Below are 19716 nucleotides of genomic sequence, written 5' to 3'. Positions count from 1 at the left end.
GCAAAGTCCTCAAGCAAACCAGTCTGGGGAAAAAAACCTTGCTCCTGATCCCCGATCTGGCAATCTGTTCACATCTAAGACATGAAGAAATGCATGAACCAGGGGTTTTAACATACTCTGTCCAGTTTTCTCTATTGTTAGGTGATCTCCAGTGCATTAAGAGAAATGAGGACTAAACAAAACAAAAGTTAAGTCATATGCCACAGGAAAAAAGAAAGTTGTGTGTTTTGCAAGTTGTCCAGCAATTAGAAAAAAATCAATTATAAAAAGAAAGGAATATTTTATATCTTAAAAACAGGCAAACACAAAAAACGAATCCTACCCCACACATTTTAATGGAGTCAGATAAGGAAACTAGAATGTCTGTATTTGAAACAAGGCTTACATCCTTCTGCTATCTGGATTATGGCAAAATTGCCTAGCAATGAGAAATAGAAGTATTATAAAATTAAAGCAAATAGCAACACAATTAACAGACAACAGCCTTAGCTGGACAATCTAAAGAACCTTCTACCCCAATATCCTATCTCTAGCAGTGGTTAGTAACAGATATCTGAAGAAATATATAGAAAAGAATAGACCATGCAATAGTCATATTTTCTTAGGACTACCTTCCTCAGCTCTCAGGAATGTGCAGTGAAGGAACTTCCTGATCCTGTGGTGATATCTTTGTAATCAATAGCCCCTGGTAGAAGAGGATGGTTTTGCTGCAGCTTCATTTGCACAAGAACTAACCCTATTTCCATGCAAGCTGCTGGACCTGGTCCCATTTACTTTTCTATTGCAGAATTGAACATGTATATAATGTTTAGAGATTTATCATTAATGTTTACAAGAAAAACTATACTGTTAAAACATTTATTGTAATTGTTCCGGTTACCACCTTCCACCTGTTTATTTTGTCTTCAGTTCATCCTCCAAACTGCCACCCAAACTTAACTCAGCCCTCAATTTGTTTTCTTGTGTGCTCACTGTAGATGCCTGTATATCTTTTGTATTAATCCACATCTGCACCATGCATACATAAAAGCACTGCACAAATGTCTGTTTCATGGTTTGTTTGGGGCTTTTTTGTCTTTTAATAGAGAAGGCATATAATGGTCTGTTTGAAAGCATATTTTATTGCCACCATTTTCACCAATTCAGCAATTTCTCTTTAATAGGAAGCTCTAGAACTTGCTCAGCCTGCAATAAAAATTCCTACTTTTCGCAGCATGCCAGAGGAGGGCAGCATTGCCTCGTAAGAACAGCTGAAATAGCGTTGAGTTCTTTAAAATACACACTATTTTCATTGTGAAGTAATCGGTTCAGCAATACTCCCAATAGTTCATTTTAATTGTACTTCCAACATTTTACTAACAGTAGCAATTCAGTTAATAGGACCTCAAATTGCATGAACTACCCACAACCAGATAAAAACCAACTCAATTTTAATGTAACAACAGTTTTAAGAGCAAACAACTTTGATAGACTGTTTAGCTAACAAAATACCATTTTATTGGGATACAAAGTTGTTTCTCATAATGCCCATCCACTTTAATGTAGATTTAAATTCATCATCCAGAAATTATACCAATAAATAATTGGTCCTGTGCTGGATAAATAATTATTAAAGGCACATTTATCCTAAATCTGAGTTTCTAGTAAAATACCTCAAGAACAGAAACTTGGAAGATGAGACAAACAAAGAAATTAAACATCATTAAACACTCTGCTGACAACAGTGCTGGATTTTAGAACACTTTTAAAAATAGAAGTAGATTTTTTCATAAAATGCACAAGACAATGAAAAATTTTTAATACTAAATTCAACACAAATAAGATTGATAAGGACACCTCAGCTTATATAACGAATTATTTCTCAAAAGAGTGAAATCTTCACAAGCAGCAAATTATTAAAATTAAAAAGGAAAATTCTGAGGTTACATGAGACCACTAATCTTACATTACCACACAACAAAGCAAGCAAGACATTCACTAGAGCACTGATATTCACACTGGTCACTGTTTTTTCCAGTAATATTCTAACCTGGTGTTATCAGCTCTCTTTCAATATCATTTAAATATTTTTAAGTGGCTGTACATCTCACATGTTTAACAAAGGATTGCTTTTAATGCATGCTTTTAGCTAGCTTGTATCAATGGCAGAACAATTCACCCAGACAATTTAGATGCACCACAGATGTTACAGATTTATATTCTTAAACAGTTCTTGCATCATAACTTTGATGGGTTGCATATTAGAGTGCATTTGACATTTTCAGTTAGATCCAGATACTCTTACAGCATATTACTGGAGCTGACAGGCTAAAATAATATTTCAGATTTCTTGATTAGACCTGAAAAGGTCAGATCAGCTCATGGTCAACAATTCATTGCGTGTAGTTAAATGATATGGCAAATGGTTTCGCTGCATATGTAAACATATGCAATAAATTGATTTAAAGTTCACACTGGCTGTCAGCATCTGCAAAATACCTAAGGAGTCAAAGGAATATAGACATGTAGACAAGCCTTTCGTGATTAGCTTGTCTTCTCAGCATGTTAAATACCAAGATTGCTTCTGCTGTGTTAAAAGCCTGTCTCATAATGTTCTGACTGTCCCTTACGTTACACATTTGCTGTTCAACAGATCAGTACAAACTAGATGACACTTGTGTATCTGCTGGAGCTGAGAATACTGCTTTTCCTACTGATTTGATATCAAGCCTCCCCACTGGGAAAAACTGGACTATACTCAAATGTCATCTCAATAAGCATCCAGTGTACAGAATCTGGCAAGTGAGTGATAGGCACGCAATGCCGTAAAGCAAAGATCAGCAACTGCACTACCTGGGGAGTGCCCACAGTAATTCAGTGTGCACAGGCAGTACACAGCTACCTTCACTGCTTCAGATCAGCTGAAAAACAAGGGAGAAAGCTCCACTCTGTAGCCATGAAAGGCCTGTATCTCATCATAACCAGGTAGGCTAGAGTGCATGAGTAATAGCTAAGTATTTGATTTTAATTTATGAGCAAGTTAGAATATACTTAATCAGAATTACAGAAATATACTACAAACCTGTAAAAAATGAGCCTGAGAAAGGGGAGGAAGATGACCCAAGAAAATAATGCATGTGGTAATCGATGAGAGGGATTGCTGGGTCCTAAGACCATAAGGGCTCCACCAACTGTGTCCAATTTTTCAAGTCAGATGAGAGACGGGGATTTCAGTACATGATAAAGGGAAGCAGTTTTCTCTTGTTTATGGCAGTCTCTGATTTCAACTCGGACATCTATTTTGTGGTCATTTGGCTGCTGTTTGATCAGGTACCTCCATTACTAAAGTGCATTAATATGTCAAATGCACTAATGCATACTTCAGCAGTTGGCAGACACCATTAAAAGGAAGTAACTTTGTAGCAAAGTCCAATATTATTGAGTCTGCAGGTTTAAAATTAGATGCTTAATTGCATATTCAAACCCTTAAATAAGCACCATAATTCTTCTTCCGTGTCGAGAACTTCAAAAGTATCAGATTATTTAGTCACTTCAAAAAAAGAAAAAGGCTTTGTTGCCTTGTACATGAGACATATCTTGTCTCATGTCAGTGGTACAAGTCAACAGGTATGAGAGCAGATGTGAGCTTTAATCTGTATATCCAGTTTGGCTTTTTGAAGTAGCTTAAAAACTGCAGAAAAGAATTTGTACTTGCAAACTGCATTTAAAAGGCTACAATATAACAACTCCTCTACAGTGATGCCAGTGTTAGGAATTCTCCAGCATTTATCTTGAGTGGTTAACTCCGCAATATGGTTAAAAATGTGTATACGTCCCTTTCAGAGGAAAAAGAAGTTTCATTGTAGCAGAATTGACAGGAAGAATAACCCAGGGCTCATCTATGAAAACAGGCTCGTGAAATAAAAAAATAAAAAAAAAATTGGCATGTTTGCCTGAAGCTTTTCCTATCCTTTATCCAAGAGATGCTTCCTGCGACCATAAGCATTGTAGGATTTATACAGAGTTGCTACAGGCACAGATGGAAATGATGGCAGAAGGATACCAGAAGAGTTGTGCATTTGCAGCACGAGTTGTCTCCTGTACGCAGAGCCACCTAAACATGGACAGAATCCAGCAAGTAGAAAGCAAGACATCTTGCCTTTCCTTCCCAAGAAAGGAGATCTATGAGTAGAAAAAAGAGACACCACTCTAAATTATTGCACATCATTATTTCACTACTAAATCACGAGTTAGGAACTACCGCAGTAGCAGCACAAGCAGCCTATGAATGTCTAAACCTCCATCCTTTTCTCCCCTTGGCTACATATCAGGGTGGTGGTGGTGTGGTTTTTAAGGAGAAAACAAGAGGGAGAAAAAGAGCATTCTCCATCTATTGTTCCTGTAAGACATGTCCAGGACAGTCAGTCAGTCATAAGAACAGGCAGATTTAATTGTATTGTATTTTACAAATACACAATTACTTCTTTAAATTTATTTATTCCCAGCTATGGCTAAATGGAGTAGTTGTTTGCACTGCACTTAAATATGTCTTTAAATCAGAATTTTTGTGCTCTCATACACCATCTAGGAAGAGTCACACGACAATTCCGCCTTCTGCCACTAGAGTGAGCACAATCATTGCTGGTTTTTTTATTTTTTTTATTTTTTTTTTTTTTTATTTAGAAACACTTCAGAAGGGGACACTTGCGCAGGCTTCAGATGCCCAGCACTAACATCAGGGCAATTCCCATACAATGCTGATCCCCTGCAAATTAAAAGGAAACCCTCAAAATAAGCAATCTTTCACAAGGGTAATTCTAAGTTCAAGTGTCTGCACAAAGCAACTTTAACAGGTTCACTTCCATACCAGGTACAACAGCAACATCAAATAGAAGTTTATCCACAAATTAGCCAAAATAAGAATAATGAATGTATTTTGCTTTAAAAAAGAGAAAATTGTATAAGAAAAAAATAACATGAAAGCCTACAAGAATTGGATAAAGCAAATATCAATCCAGAGTAAAATAAAAAATCTGATTTGTGCTGCAGGGAAAAGGTGATAAACATATTTTAGAGCTAGAAAGATTGAAACTTAAAGTATTTCTATTAACACTGAGTAACAATGCAAAGATGAGGAAATTCAAAAACATTTTTCAGCTACATTTTTCTGAGATATAGGAACCTTGCTTAAGTGTCTTTGAAATTTCAAGGACCATGTTCACGTACTCCATAATAATCTAATCAATACATTGCCTCAGCCTACTGCCAGTCTCAAACATTTTTTTAAACACAAAACCTTACGAGTTGACATCAGCCAAATCTCGTCACTACCAACCACACTGCACACCACTTTTCCTCCACTTTTCCTCTGTGGCATCAGCAGTTGGAAGCATTCATTTTGCCAAGAGCTCCACAGCAGAGGAAAGCTTTGTGATTCACCCAGAATGTCTTCTAGTGAGACAATTCCACAGAAGAGAACTCGGGCTTTACATACTTGCAGGAAAAAAATCCTTTACACGGTTTTGCAGGTTGTACACCAAATAAAGGAAAAGGCTTGTGCTTTTGCTGAGACTTTTCAGGGCTTTGCCGTCCTAGGAAAAATTTAAAAAAATCCACAGTGCTCGCAGAAACATGCCAGTGGTCATAATGAACATACCAATTTTATCATTTATACGGTACAACTCTTAGCATCAAACTTAAGTGGCAGCTACAGGTCTCACGTCTCTCCTACTTTTAAAAACACTTCTATTTCTAATAAAACTGCAAAATTCAGCTTCTTCTACTTTCCCAGAATTTCTAAAAATTGTCTGAATACATTTTAAATTAGTTTCAAGCAACCAGTTTCAGTGTCAAATCTTCCCAGCAGTCTTCAAAATGTCTGTCATGTTCTTGGCTCTGTGACAGCACCAGCACATATCCCTCACTACAGGTTAAATGGGCTCAAAATACTGGCAATACTGACCATAACTTCAGAGTTGTTTTTTAGGATAGATTTCCTAAGAAAGAAAACTACTGGAAGCAGCATGTGCCAAAATATGCTCCAGAAGTATGTCTTCACTGAAGACTGAACTCTCTTACTCGAGAGTCTAGTCCAAATCCTATGACATGCCAGAAAACCTCCTGACCCAGGCCTGAAATGGGTCAAAGCCCGCTGGCAGACATTTCATTCAATAGGGAACACACCTATTCCGGAACGTGAATTTTAAGAGCTGACAGACCTCTAGTGCCTTTCCCACAGTTTCACAAAGCAGGGAAGTCTCCCACACCTACCCCAAATCCACAGGAAAGAGTCCCAGAGCACCTTTCCCTAAAGAACTGAGGACCAGACCTCCTGACATGTGAGCCAGTAAAGAAGGGCCAGTCCTGATGTTCAGATCGTGATGCTCATTATCCAGATCAGCCACGCAGTGAGGATGTACTGAACCAGCCAGGGCATCGCCTTGCACTTACAAAAGGATTCACACTGAGGCAGAGTCAGCCTGCAGGAGTGCCCAAGAAACTATAAATTCTCACTGGGAAGAGCAGAGGGATGGAGGCAGTTAGTGGTTGGCATGCAATCAGGAAACTTCTTTTTCTGATCAGAATTGGTACTGCAACACTGCAGCACTGTCTAGGCATAGAGACAATAGCACCTGAGAAAAATGCAGTAGCACGTCCAATTTCATGTTGCTTTAATAAGTTTACCTCCTATTAAAATGAATAAATCACAAAGGTACTCCTTCTCTAGCCTCCACTGTTGACTCCACTGAATGCATTGCAGCTCATGCGTGAGAAGTCTTCTGAGGTATGGTGCAGCTGGAAGCTGAGAAAAATAACTCAGGAGTGGGAGTCAGTAAGGAAATCGTACTGTCCATCCCAGCAATGTATTACAGCACTCCCAGGCTGCTTCACCTGAGAAATATGCATGGAATGTGTGAGACCAGAGCTAACACCAGTAACACAGACATCTCACAGTAAATATGTGAAATCACTTACAGTTTCTTAGAGTTTCTCAGGAAGTTCTATTAATAATTAGAGGTAGGATAGTAGATATACAGAAGGTAAACAAGGAATAAGACTGTGCTTGGGTTGCAAATTTTGTTCCATGTGATGAAAAATGACACAATGGAAAATTAGAAACTCTTAGGAAAGGAATAAAGTAATAAAAACCTCTACCAAACAGAACATATAACAGTGCTTTATAATTCAATGGTGTATCCTCACATCAAGTATGGTTTGTCCATTCCTCTCTCCCATTTCCAAAATGATTCAGTTGGATTATGCAAGGCACAGAGAATGGCTCCTAGAAGAAAAGAAAGTTAAATCTGGAAAAAAAGATGAGTCCCATTTTCTGTTGAAGACTGAAAGAGGATATGACAGAAGTCTGCAGAATGGCAGGTGGCATAAAGAAGGGAACAAGGACTCGATTAGGACTTCCAGTACAAGAAATATCCTGCTAAATTATCACACAAAAAAATTGAAAAACAAACAGAATGAAATGGTCTTTTAAAACAAAACAAAAAAAATCAAGAAGAAGAAAAAAACCCAATACATAACCAAATCACGCAATGCCATAGGAAATATCATGCACACTCCAGGTCAGCCCTGTCTGTATCTATTACATACATACACAATAGTCAAGATGCAAACTTCAAGCACTGCAAATTCCCAAATGTGCAGTTTGCTAGAAGCTAGAAAACTATAGCAGAGAAGAACCTTGCAGTATGTGCTCCTTCTTAGACTCCTCCCTATGTTTTCAGTATCAGCCATTGTTGGAGACTGAATACTAGACTAAACAGACCACTGAACAGATCCATTACAACCACCATTACTAACTTCTGGTTTTAACTTGACTTACTTTTCCACAGAAGACCATGGCAACCAAGGACTGGAAGCTGCCACTTTATAGATTAGGATGAGATGATTAAATGCCATGTCAATATATCATTTGTTTCTACAGTAGAATTACAAGGAATAATCTCAAGCAATGGTGAAGAAACTGGCTTGAATTATATCATCATAAAATCTATCTTCTCAGCAGAGCGGTGGTTGATCATTAACAGGTCATTAAAATGTGTACAAAGCATAAAGATTGGTCCTTGTCCCAGGGCACTTTCCACATTAAATGCTTTAAAGTTTGAGGGCTGCACTGTTTACCCAGGCCTGTAAATTCTAACTCAATGCTTGTGTTTTGCCTGGGGATCTGCATACATAGAGTCATTTATATAAGTTACTGTACACTATGCATATATTAACTTATGCACCCTTGCTCATACAGTGCTGCTCATCATTTTGTCTACACAGAGGCAGCAGAAGACACAGCTTCATCTTTGCCCATAATGTTCTATAATCTGACAAGAGTACCTTCACCCAGAATTCAATGCAATGGGCAGTCAGGAGAAAGACCTGCAACCTCAGAGTTGCTGCAGCTGACTGGTAACACACTATCAGCAGCTCCATCGGGGCCACAGTGTAATGTAAAAATAAAGAGGTGTGGTACAAAATGCTACTGAAGACAAACAGCCTGTCCTAAAAAGTACTTGCTCACCTCTCTGGAAGGGCACCGGATGACACAGTTGGAAGGCAATGACCTCCACAGTGCTTAATCTCTAAACGTCAATGAGAGGATCTAAACTTCAAGGAGAGGAGACAGCCTGGCCTCTTATCTAACAATCATGAGGGATGCGAATAAAAGGAATGCTGCTGCTCCCTTTTCCTTCCACTTCAGCAAGGCCTGGCTGCGGCAGAGGTTACTCCCACCACCTAGCATTTCCCAGAAAAGAAAATACCTTGACATTGTGCACCAATGCTGTTGATTTCAAATACACTGCCTCCTCCCAACCCTGTCAAGAAACTGTGAAGCAGTAGCAACCACCACAGTATCATGGAGCTAGGAATTACTCATGAATTTCTGCTACACTTTGCCCTTCAGCAGCAGAGAAAGAAAAACATAATAGCGTATTACAACCAAACACAAAATAATCTGCCTTTTCAGTTACTTTCTGAGGATATTTTCACTTTACACTGCTTTCAAGCATGAATTTTAAAAGTAGATAATTACAAAGCAAAACAGTCACAAAGAGACATATATGGCACAGGATACATATTTCTTTGTTTCATAGTGGTTGCTTTTGTGCAGCCTCTAGAGGCCACGGCTTTTGTGGGGAAAAACTTGAAGAATCAGTAAAAATACCTTCAGATTTAAAGCTAGCAAATAAATTCCATACTTCAATAATTTTTTATTTTCAAAAGCCTACCTATAAATCAAGATCAGTGAAACTACAAGGATAAATGGCTTTGTATTTAACATTCAAATATAAATGTATTTTGGAGCTCTGACTAAAAACTGTAACTGATTTCTTTGAGAACTAACATTCACAAGTTTGTCCTCTAAACAGTTCTGTCACTGTATAGGCAGTAGAGAAGCACATGAGATGCAGGAGCAATTTACTGAGTTGATTTTCAAGGAGTTCTCTCATCAAATTCATACAATGCCATATGATTTAATAGATGCCACATGATTTAATATATTTCAATTTAAGAAGATCTTCATACTATAAAATCATGTACAGATTTGAGAGCTCACATTAGTAGGGAACATCAACTACTTGGTGGAAGGACTTAAAAGAGCTTCTTTGTGGCAATTTAAATGGAAATAAAAAAGGAAAACTACATTGGCAGACTTTTTGATATTCTTGTTTTGAGACCTGAAGCTGAGACTTGGACAAAGGAAGAATTTTCCTCACATTCAACAAGAATATCAGTTGATGATGAATTTCATATCTCTTCTCAAGACAGAAGGAACTTCAGGAGTGAGCTGCAGTTTAACTGGGGGATAGGGTCTGCCCCCTTCCAGTTTAGGGGTTTAAGGGGGACATTTCTTGGATGGCGCAGATGACAACCTTAACATACTACCTTTCATTTATGCAAATGTAGCGGTTGGTTCTTAAACACATGGCAGTTTTTCTGAGAAGGACCACAGGCTTTCAAGTCAAGTAGTAGAGACATATTTCTTGAGGTGGTGACCATGGCACAGCCCTTGAGCCCTGAATATGATTTCTCCTTTATGAAGCATACATACCAATTGAATGTACAGGCTTAACCTGCTGCGTACATAGAATACATGCTTGTTTTCATGCTTCTGGGAGGTGCATAGTGAGGAAATGATTGTCCTTACGCAGAAAAATTAGAAAAAATATAGTGACTTCTACCTGTCACTAATCTCATTTTACTGTTTCTTTTATTATTTAAACTGGAAAAGATCAAAAGTAGATTCCAAGTTCAGAAGATACTGGGCCATTTGTGTCCATCCGAATGTGTCTTTCCCAGTGTGGCTATTTATTATTATTATTATTATTATTATTATTATTATTATTATTATTATTATTATTATTACAACTACCATTGTTTCTTAATGGAGCATGATGGCAGGAAAGATTTGTTCTTTTGTTTTAATAAACTCATATGCATGAAAAGTCTTCTTCAACCTTGATATTGCCTCTACTATTTACATACAAACTTTTCCTTTGAAAGAAGTTTTGTAGTACTCTATCTTCTTTCCTCTCATCTTCCCTGAAGAGATCCAGTTCCTGATGGTAAAAAAATATCAGCTTCTCAATAAATGGCAGTGATTTGTGTAAGTTAGTTTTCACATTTGGTGCATGTATGAATCCACCCGTGAAATACACACACCCACAAAGAAAGTAATCTTGCCATTGTTTGTACATTAATAAGGTGAACTATTTTTCAAAGAGAATTCCTAACAATGGTTACTTATGAATTATGACTGATTATTTGTGTAGTCCACTTTGTTTAAATGGTGTCTGCGTTCTTCAAGAGAACAATGCTGTATACAGCTGCTTTATTAATAATGTCACTGGCTCTTTGTTGCTATTTTTACATCTCCATTTTCCTGTTAGGCCATGTAAATAGAGATGCCTATAATTAGCGGACACACAGCATTGTTTTGCATGTCTTAGCTGCTACATTAAAATAGAAAGCTTACTACTTCTTCGGGAATAACTTTTATTTTCCCCTAAAGTGAAAATGCACAGTCGTAAAGCCAAATACAATGCAATGGAAAATTCAAAGGGAGTATCTGCTATGAAAACCTATTGCTGCATTCCACGTTCATTTACAGTGGAGGATAATGTTAACTACTCGTTCAAAAAAATTTAGAATGAAAGTATCTTTTAATTTCCAGTTGAAAACCACAAATTGATTTTGAACAGTACAGAATTTTCTCTTGCTGTGAGACAGAATCCTCTAGTCACCAAAATTTGGAACAGGTCCCCTTGTCTGACCAACAGAAGACATAAGAAAATAAGTCTGCATTCAGATTTGTTGTTGTCTGTCTATTTAGAAGCTAATTGTACCTTTTTCTATATTAAGTTCAAGGTAAAAAAGTCCAACCCCAGAAACCATTATCTGTTTTTAGGTAAAGATTAAGGATTTTACAAAGACTGATCCACAAGTACCTCAAGGAAAAATCTTCCTCCTTTTCTGGCAAATTTGTTTTCTTTTCAGAATACATTTTGCATTAACAACACAGAAGAACAGCATGTCTATAAATATTTAACACTTGCATATGCTGTTCTGAAGGCATTTGTGTTCACAAATTCCACAATTAGAAAGGACCATTTTGACCATGTGGCCAATGGTATAAGGATTTCAACCTACAACATGCTTTTTGGAAAGAGATGACATCTTGGCATAGACATTGCAATGATAAGACTCATATTGTCTCTAAATAAGCTGCCTACTCCTCTCATTGCTGAAAAACCTCAGCTTCACTTCTCATCTGAATTTTTCTGAAATCAGTTTTGAGTCATGTCCTTTTCCAAAATCTCCATCTGTCACCAATATATCAAAGATAACTTTGAACTAAAAGCCATATTCAAAATCATTCACAAGGCACAACTGAACAACAGATAAGCACAAATACTAACATTGCTTCTGACTTTGGGTTTTTTAACTTGTTTTATCTCCCTCTTTTTTCTTTTTATGGTAGTAGTAGAAAGAGTTTACTTTGAAGGAGTCAAAAATAGGGCAAATCTAGAATTAAGTTTTCAATAGAGGCCTATTTAACACTTGTTATCACTGTTGCACATTTAATGATTTGCAGAGGTGTTTAGGTTACTAAAGCAACTTTAAGATGAAGAATTATATGAAACTGAAAATATTAATGTCAGATTAAAAAACTAATTAGCCAAACATGTCAAATGACTCTACAGATCAGTCATGCTTTTAGAGAACTCCTTGTTCTTGTTCTCCATAACTTTATTTTTAAGATTCTGAAGAAAAAAGTCCACAAGCCTGAAGAACTTCCCACAGCCTGTCCACTCTCCATAATAAATACTCAAGCAGTGCACACAGTATAAAAGAACAAAGTAAAAAGCTCTGTGGGATACCTGACACTTGAAATTCAAACTACCAAAGTCATAAATTAAGTATATATGCCTGTGTGTGAGGCAGGGTATAATGTTCTCCAACTGCTTCAATAGGCCTTGTGTAAACAAAGAACAGAACAACTGGCTACAAATGTCAGCTTTCTAATGCAAGAAAAAGAAGTCTCCAATCAAGGGAAAAAAACAAACCAAACTTCACTGGCTTATCCAGGTTTAAATAAGTGAGCAGAAACGACTTAATGTGCCTCAGATGTTCGCCCTGCTTTTCTGCCAGAGGTTGCTGTCCTGCAAGGGTGACTGCAGACAAAGCTGCTCCTCAGTTACTGCACTCTGATGCCCAGTGTATTTGAGGTAAACAAATCACTGGTTTGGGGTATCACCATAGGCTAAACTGTGAATTGCAGTGAACAGCAAGGCATGGAGACCTCTTCAGCTGTCTGCATTTATGGGCTATCAGCCTGAAATCTGAACTTCTGTATTTGCCTCCTGTAATACATAAACACAGAATTCCTAAGAGCTGCTGCTCTCACTGCATGCACTCATGCTTCCCTCTCCCCACAATACAGCTAATGTATTTTGGGTTTTCAAACACAGTCGGTTCCATTTCTCTCTCTAAATCTGATTTTCCAAAACAGTTCACAGATGTCGGAACAGCTACAAACTACAGGGATTACTATGGATTAGTGAATCTTGCATGCCTGAAAGTGTTTAGAGCAACTACATCTCTTAGTGGAAAGGTATTTCCCATACATTCTCCTTCTAGCTCCTCTGCCTGCGTAGCACTTTCCTCTGGGAGACATGCATGTTGTTAGACTGAAAGCTGGTACAACGTATCTAGCAAAGTATATCCACAGTCCCAGCATGGGCTAGAATTTTGTCCTAAAATTCAGGCAAATCTCCTCAGCACGAGATAAAAACACTGGACTAAAATAGCACTGCTTGTTCTCCATCCCATCCAACCTCTGCCCATTCCTGTGTTACAGAGGCCAAGTCAGCAGAGCAGGACACCAGCCCTGTCTCAGGGCATGGCCTCATGCTTAGGCATAAACTAAGCTGTGAGAAAGGAGGACAAGGCTGCTACACCATCAGCCACTGGCAGATGAGAAAGGCAGATAAATAGAGGGCAGTCACCTTGTCAGACTTCCTCACCAGATTTGCAACTGTTTACTAGTCAACAGCCTCTGCATCACTCAGGTCACAGCTCACCACAGGTTAAGGTGACAGAATTGTGACAGGGGCACCTGCCGGTTCAGTGCTGGTGGCCACGACCTGACCCGGCAGGCAGCCGGCAGTACCAATACCCAAAAATGCAGCAACTGGCTTTGTCGAAGGCTGTCTGCAGCTGACCTGCAATTTATTAGCAGCAAGTGATGCAGCACATACCTAACGCTCTCCTCCTTATAACTTTGGCGTAAGGTAACAATAGCCAAGCTGCTGAGGGATTACAGGCTGAGTGAGGGTATGCTCTGCACTTGGTTTGGGGGAAAACATACTAAATATCTCTGACTGCACACAGACTTTTTGAATAACAAGTCTTCATATCACTGTGCAAGCTTACAGCTTTCCCTTCCCACCAGTGGTTCTTCTGAAAAACCCAAGCCTCTTCCTGCAATTCTGTTTATATTATACCATCCCAATATATACAAGCAACTAAATTATATTTACTTAGCTAACTTCCACACCTTTTCCCCTTTCTATTTCCTCAGATTTGGATTGCAGCTTTCTTCTGCCCAATATTTTCTTCCCTGAAATGACAATAGTGCAGTTACAATGAAGAGGTGTTACCAGCCTTTTGTTCAAATACTCTTTGTTGAGTGTTTCAGCTATTTACTGCCCCCTCAGAAGTTCCTGTTTTCCCACTGAGGGGGGAAGGGAAATCCTGGATAATGACATAGCAGCTTTTTGTTCAAAAAGTCTGTGTGCAGTCAGAGATACTAATCACGCTTTGCAGGGAAAACATACTATTACTAGTTTCAAGTCAAAAAGGGAAAATTCTTTAAATAACTACCCCCCCCAAATACAATTTGACTAAAAAAGTAGTATTTTGCAGGTACCCCTTTCTTCGAGCTGTAAGGTATTGCTATATCAAAATGTCCCCATCCACACACATTGAAAACTCAGGCCACTATGATGAGCTGTGCACAAATACAGAGGCACGTAATGTAATCTCCTACTGCCAACAGTATTGTAGGTCTTAGCACAACAAACCAAGAAACCAGAAAGGAATTAGGGCACTGAAAGACATCACAAGCTGGGAGCTTTGCTAGTTCACACAAAGAGAAAAGGAAGAACACAGCACACATAGGGATTTGTCTTCAATAGAGGAGAAGGCATATACTGTTTGATAATCCAGTGATGAGGCAGGACAGCTATGGGACACAGTTATTTAGACTGACATTTCTGATGTTAAGCTGTTTTGACACCTGTACTGTGAGATACAAGACTATAGGGAGTTTTAAAGAAATATGTAAATTAGACATGTGAGTGATAATAAGGCACATCCCATGAATGGATCCAAACAGCTTCTCCTTTCATCATCTTTCAGCTACTCTGTTCAAGCCAAAGAAACTATGCAAATGAAACAGGTAAACAACCTGATAGCATGACAGCACTCTTAGGAATTTTTGGGGGAATCTTGTTACCAAGCAGGTTAACTGTGCCTTTTATTTTCCCAAAAATCAATTTTAGCGCTACAGGCCAACAAAAAAAAAATAAAGGTAAAAAGTGTTAAATAGGCTCCTCCTAATCTGAATCTAATTTGACAGAAGTACTCCACACAGGGGCATTGGAGAGGAAAGGTCTTAAGGAAGGTGATCTCTTTTATTAGACTAATCCATGGTGCTGGCAAAAGAAACAAGTGGGGAAAGTTTCTGGGCATACACTGTTCTTCAGCGCTGAGCGGAAGGAACAACAGAGCCGCCCTTTACCAAACGCTAACAAGTGGATAGGAAACGGCTATCGGAAAGGAGCTGCTGATCTTTAGGAGTCTGACAAACAAAATCAGCACTGATTAGTGCACTTGGCCTTCACGGTAGGTAGGCTTTCATGTTCTTCTCATTTCATGTGCGGATACGTCGGGATGACTGAAGTCAATGGGAAATTCGCGACAGGTTTTAATAGCATCAAGAACTGATTCATTATAACCTTCTCTTCATAACAATATTGTTTGTGTACATTAGATCTTAATCTGATTTTGTTCCCATCAACTCATCCGGACTCTATTTGCACCAGTTCTCAGGGTCGTCTTCTTGTATGTGTACATGGTCTATGTAATCTTACAGAAACAGCAACCAACACAAGTCAAAATTAAGTGTTCTTTTTAAATGCCCTTCTCTATAACTTTTTTTTTTTTTAAACTGAGACCTAAATTTAAGAGGCATTTTGAAATGAAGCTCAGTTTTTAGAGTGAAAATTACTTCAGGCATAGTTCAGGGTGGATTGGTCGGGGTGGGTTTTTTTGGTGGATTTTTTGATTGGTTGGTTTTTGGGGTTTTTTTTTGGTTTGTTTGTTTGTTTGTTTGTTTGTTTTCCCCTGAAACTAGCATTCCATTGTTCAGCTTAATAAGAAAGTGAAAATTAGATGTAACCAAGCTTAGAGAATTCCTTCTCGTTTATTTCTGTGTACTCAGTTTAATTTTAACTTGAGCTGGTAAAACACTTTACAGGAGACCCCATATCACCTTTAACACATTATCTTGACTTGGTTACTTCAGGCAAACATTTGCTAGATGGTTCTCTGTTACTACGTAAAGAGAATGTCAAGTTCTTTGCACAAGTGTCTGGTCACGTTTCATGATTGTCAAAGTCTAGAAAGAAATCCTCAGTTTGAACAAAATGATTGGAAACCTTATCCTACTGGCTAAGATTCCTACCATTTTTACTGAGAAGTTAAACAGGGAAAATTCTTTAAATATACCAAATGAAACAATGAAATTGTACCTCATAACACAAAAAGCTGTTTATCGTATCATGGCAAGTTTCATCATTCTATTATAGTTCCATAGGCCTGTGTCATATGTTCAAGATTGGTTTTATGCATCTTCAGATGGATGTTCATATTTCAAACAGAAAACACAGCACAAGACAAGCTATCTCTTCAAGCAGGTCATTACTTTCCTAAGACCTTTTAAAGTTAAGTTCCAGTAATGTAAGAATGTACTCAAAAGAGTAAAATAAGGATTGTGGTTTTCCAAAACTAAATGCAGTAGTTTTCCCAATGGTAACTGTCTTTCTGTCCAGTATGAATTTTATTTGGCATCCAAGCTCATTCCCATGCATTAGGAGCAATAAAAAGAACACTAATAATGTATTCGTTTGTACTGTGCTATATCTTAGTAACAGCACAGGGAAGGAGAAATATTTTAATTTTGGAGGTCAACTGGCAATCCACAAGAACTGTTGTAACTGTATTGCACAGTCCAATGAACATGGTTTATGCACATAGTGAGGCTTCAAAGCATGTCAGAAACCCCATCAGAGATCCTGCTTTTCCATGCATCCTGCATCTCTTATATTGAAGAGCTTTTCAGCTTTTTTCTAAAAATCTTTCACTGAGGTCATCACAAGATTGTTGCAGCTCTCACAATATCCAGCTCTGCCCAACGTGCTTTATGTCTATGGCTCAGTCTTTTGTTTCAAGGAATGCAGGAACCAAACATGTCACAATATTCACCAACAACCTCCTAAATCACTGTATCACTATTTCTAATATTTTTCTAAAAAAAAAAATAAAATATAGTTTTGTCCACCTACAGTTTTATGAAATCATTAAAGATGGATGTTTCATACTGAGCAGAGCCTGTTCTTACAGTTGCCTCACACCTCCTCTCTTAAGACTGTGTTTTGCCAAAATCTTATCGTAGGAGCTGCATCTTCTACTGTGGATTTTCTCTGTCAAGTCTGAAGAAGAGCAGACTTGATTAAAGTCATGCGAAGCAGGCCTTCAGCAAATTGCCCTGAGGTGCTGAGCAAGAAGGCTTGAAGGAACGAGGGTGAGGGGATGGGTGGGGAATGACAGGAAAAAAAACACAGAAAAGAGCTGGAAAATTAGGACTTGGGATAAAGAGGCAGAAGAGTGGACAAGAGAGAGACAGACACAAACATATGTTGAAATACTTGCAGTTAAGTATGCAACACTGTTGGAAATGAGTTCTTCACACATCTTAGTTCTATAATTAGTTAAGTATACACTATGGTATAGTCTGTAATTACATGACCACATACTTTATCACACACTTTCTCCTTGTCCACACCACCACCTGAATGGAGCAACAAAAGGGAACTTCTGTTCAGAACTAATGCCTTCCCCTGTTTTGCTTTCTCCCTGTTTATTCATGCAGCCTGCTGACATGCAACTCAGAGCTTTGTATCTGCTTGGCCACTTTAAAAGCACTGAGTTATCTGAATTGTCTCACAGGTCAATTAATAAACTACCAAACACATCTCTGTGAGATAAAGTAGTATGGTATCTCAATTTTACAGACAGTGCACTAAAGCTAAGGTCAAAAGTCAATTCTTCCCAAATTACATTGGGAAATACTCTCTTTCCACAGCACTTCATATGGCACTTCGTTTTGCCTCTTCTGAACATAGCTCCTACTGACTGTCAGCCACAACTGAAAATAATAATTTGTTTTGCATCTTAGACCTGAAATTGGGGATTCAGAAAGCAAGGAGTAAAAGCAAACACAATCAAATGTAGGGCTTACTTGCCTTGTTTAGGATCCCACAGGAGTACTGTGGTCCAAGCAGAAGATAAAAATCAAATTTTCCAAGGAAGCAATTAGCGAGGAGACCATCCTTTCTCTTTGAATAATCCCTTTCCTTACAACATGACTTCCTCCAATGCTGTATGCACAATATCCCAGTCACTCCCAGAAGAACTCTTCTGTGCAACGACCATGACAGAAATTTCTTGATAAAAATAACACGATTACGCAGGTTTTGACTTGCATTCAATTGTCTGCACACAATTCAATACCAAACCAACGCTGACAGGGTGAACATAATTCTGGTGCTTTTCAATTTCCAAGACCTTCAGCCATAATAATGTTTTTTAATGGTTTTTTATGTGCCTATACACACGCAAGCTCTTTGAAACATTACACGAGGTTACTGTAGCAAGGTACATCATGGTTTAAAAATTAAACTACAACCAAATCAATGCAAATCCTGCCATTTTTTGGTGTTTTTTCTAACCTCACTAAGGGTTGAATAATAACACCACTCTCCCCAGCATGATGTGCCCTGAGCCTGTAAAGGACAATTATGCATTTGTTTATGCTTTCCAATCTGCAGCAGTGCTAACAGACATCCACCATGGATTTACCCTCTCCTTACCTGACCCTTGTCAATCTGCCCTACAATGGCCATCTCCAGTTAGACACAACCAAATCTGACATTAACAGGTGAAGTATCGTTTTAAAGACACATTATAGTGGTTTTCTTTTTGTGGTATGCTTTTTTTGCCTGTTCCCCTGTCCCCCAAGTGCTTAATTCCTGCCTGTAACACTGTTTCCATTTTTAAGTTTCACCTACTGTTCCTCATAGTTCTATCAAAACTGCAGTGTCACATTCAGTATTGCCTGCCATAGGAGCTTGGGAGCCTTGGGAATAGCATTACTGTTGAATGTAGAGAACATATTCTAAAATATATACTAAAGAACTCTTTCATGTAATCACTATACACACATACAGAGAAAAAAAAAAAAAAAAAGAAAAAGGAAGCTTGTCAGTGGCTTTATAACTTCCAGGCTAAATAAATGGATTGGTGCAAAACAATGTCACCTTGAATATATCTAAAAATCTAGGGCTGGACACAGCAGTCACATTTAAAAATGATGATACAAACCAGTCTTGTTTTTGGGTACGAAGCAGAGGTACCTGACAGATCTCCTTTCAATTTGTGCACATTAGGCTACCATCTAAACACAAGAAGCAATTACCAGAGTATGATCAGAGATGTTGCTTTCTCCACATGCCCTCTTTCTAGGATTTTTTCAATATATTTATCCTTTGTAACTGAATTATGATCTATCCAAAGACTGACATCTTACTGATGATTACCATGCTTACTTACTTAGACTTGGTTCTGTAAAAATCTGATTTTAGTGCATCTTTTATCAGACCAGAAACACTGTGGTTGTCCAGAACAAACTGCTGGGGCAGCATGCCTCTAATGATACCAATTTGTTGAAGCTGTTTTCAGTTTGCTTTGAAGATTTTTGTCTCACCAAACCTGTTGTTGCATCAGCGTCATCTGCACACCCATACCTTGCAAAAAGGTTCAGTGTAAACACTCAATATTGTGCTTTAACCTGGCAAAAGTGCAGTCACAGCCAGGACTGATCCA

At 38.2% G+C, this 19716-nt stretch overlaps 1 protein-coding gene across 1 annotated transcript in view; it reads right to left on the bottom strand.

Moving 5' to 3' along the window:
• The window catches only part of CMTM8 (CKLF like MARVEL transmembrane domain containing 8), a 35634-nt gene that overhangs the window by 8369 nt on the left and 7549 nt on the right, over positions 1–19716 (bottom strand). The window lies entirely within an intron of this gene.

This window comes from Corapipo altera, unplaced genomic scaffold (assembly GCF_003945725.1).
Source record: "Corapipo altera isolate COAL_440 unplaced genomic scaffold, ASM394572v1 44, whole genome shotgun sequence".
NCBI lineage: Eukaryota > Metazoa > Chordata > Aves > Passeriformes > Pipridae > Corapipo > Corapipo altera.
Note: the sequence above shows the minus strand (reverse complement) of the source record. Positions and strands in the feature narration are given on the sequence as shown.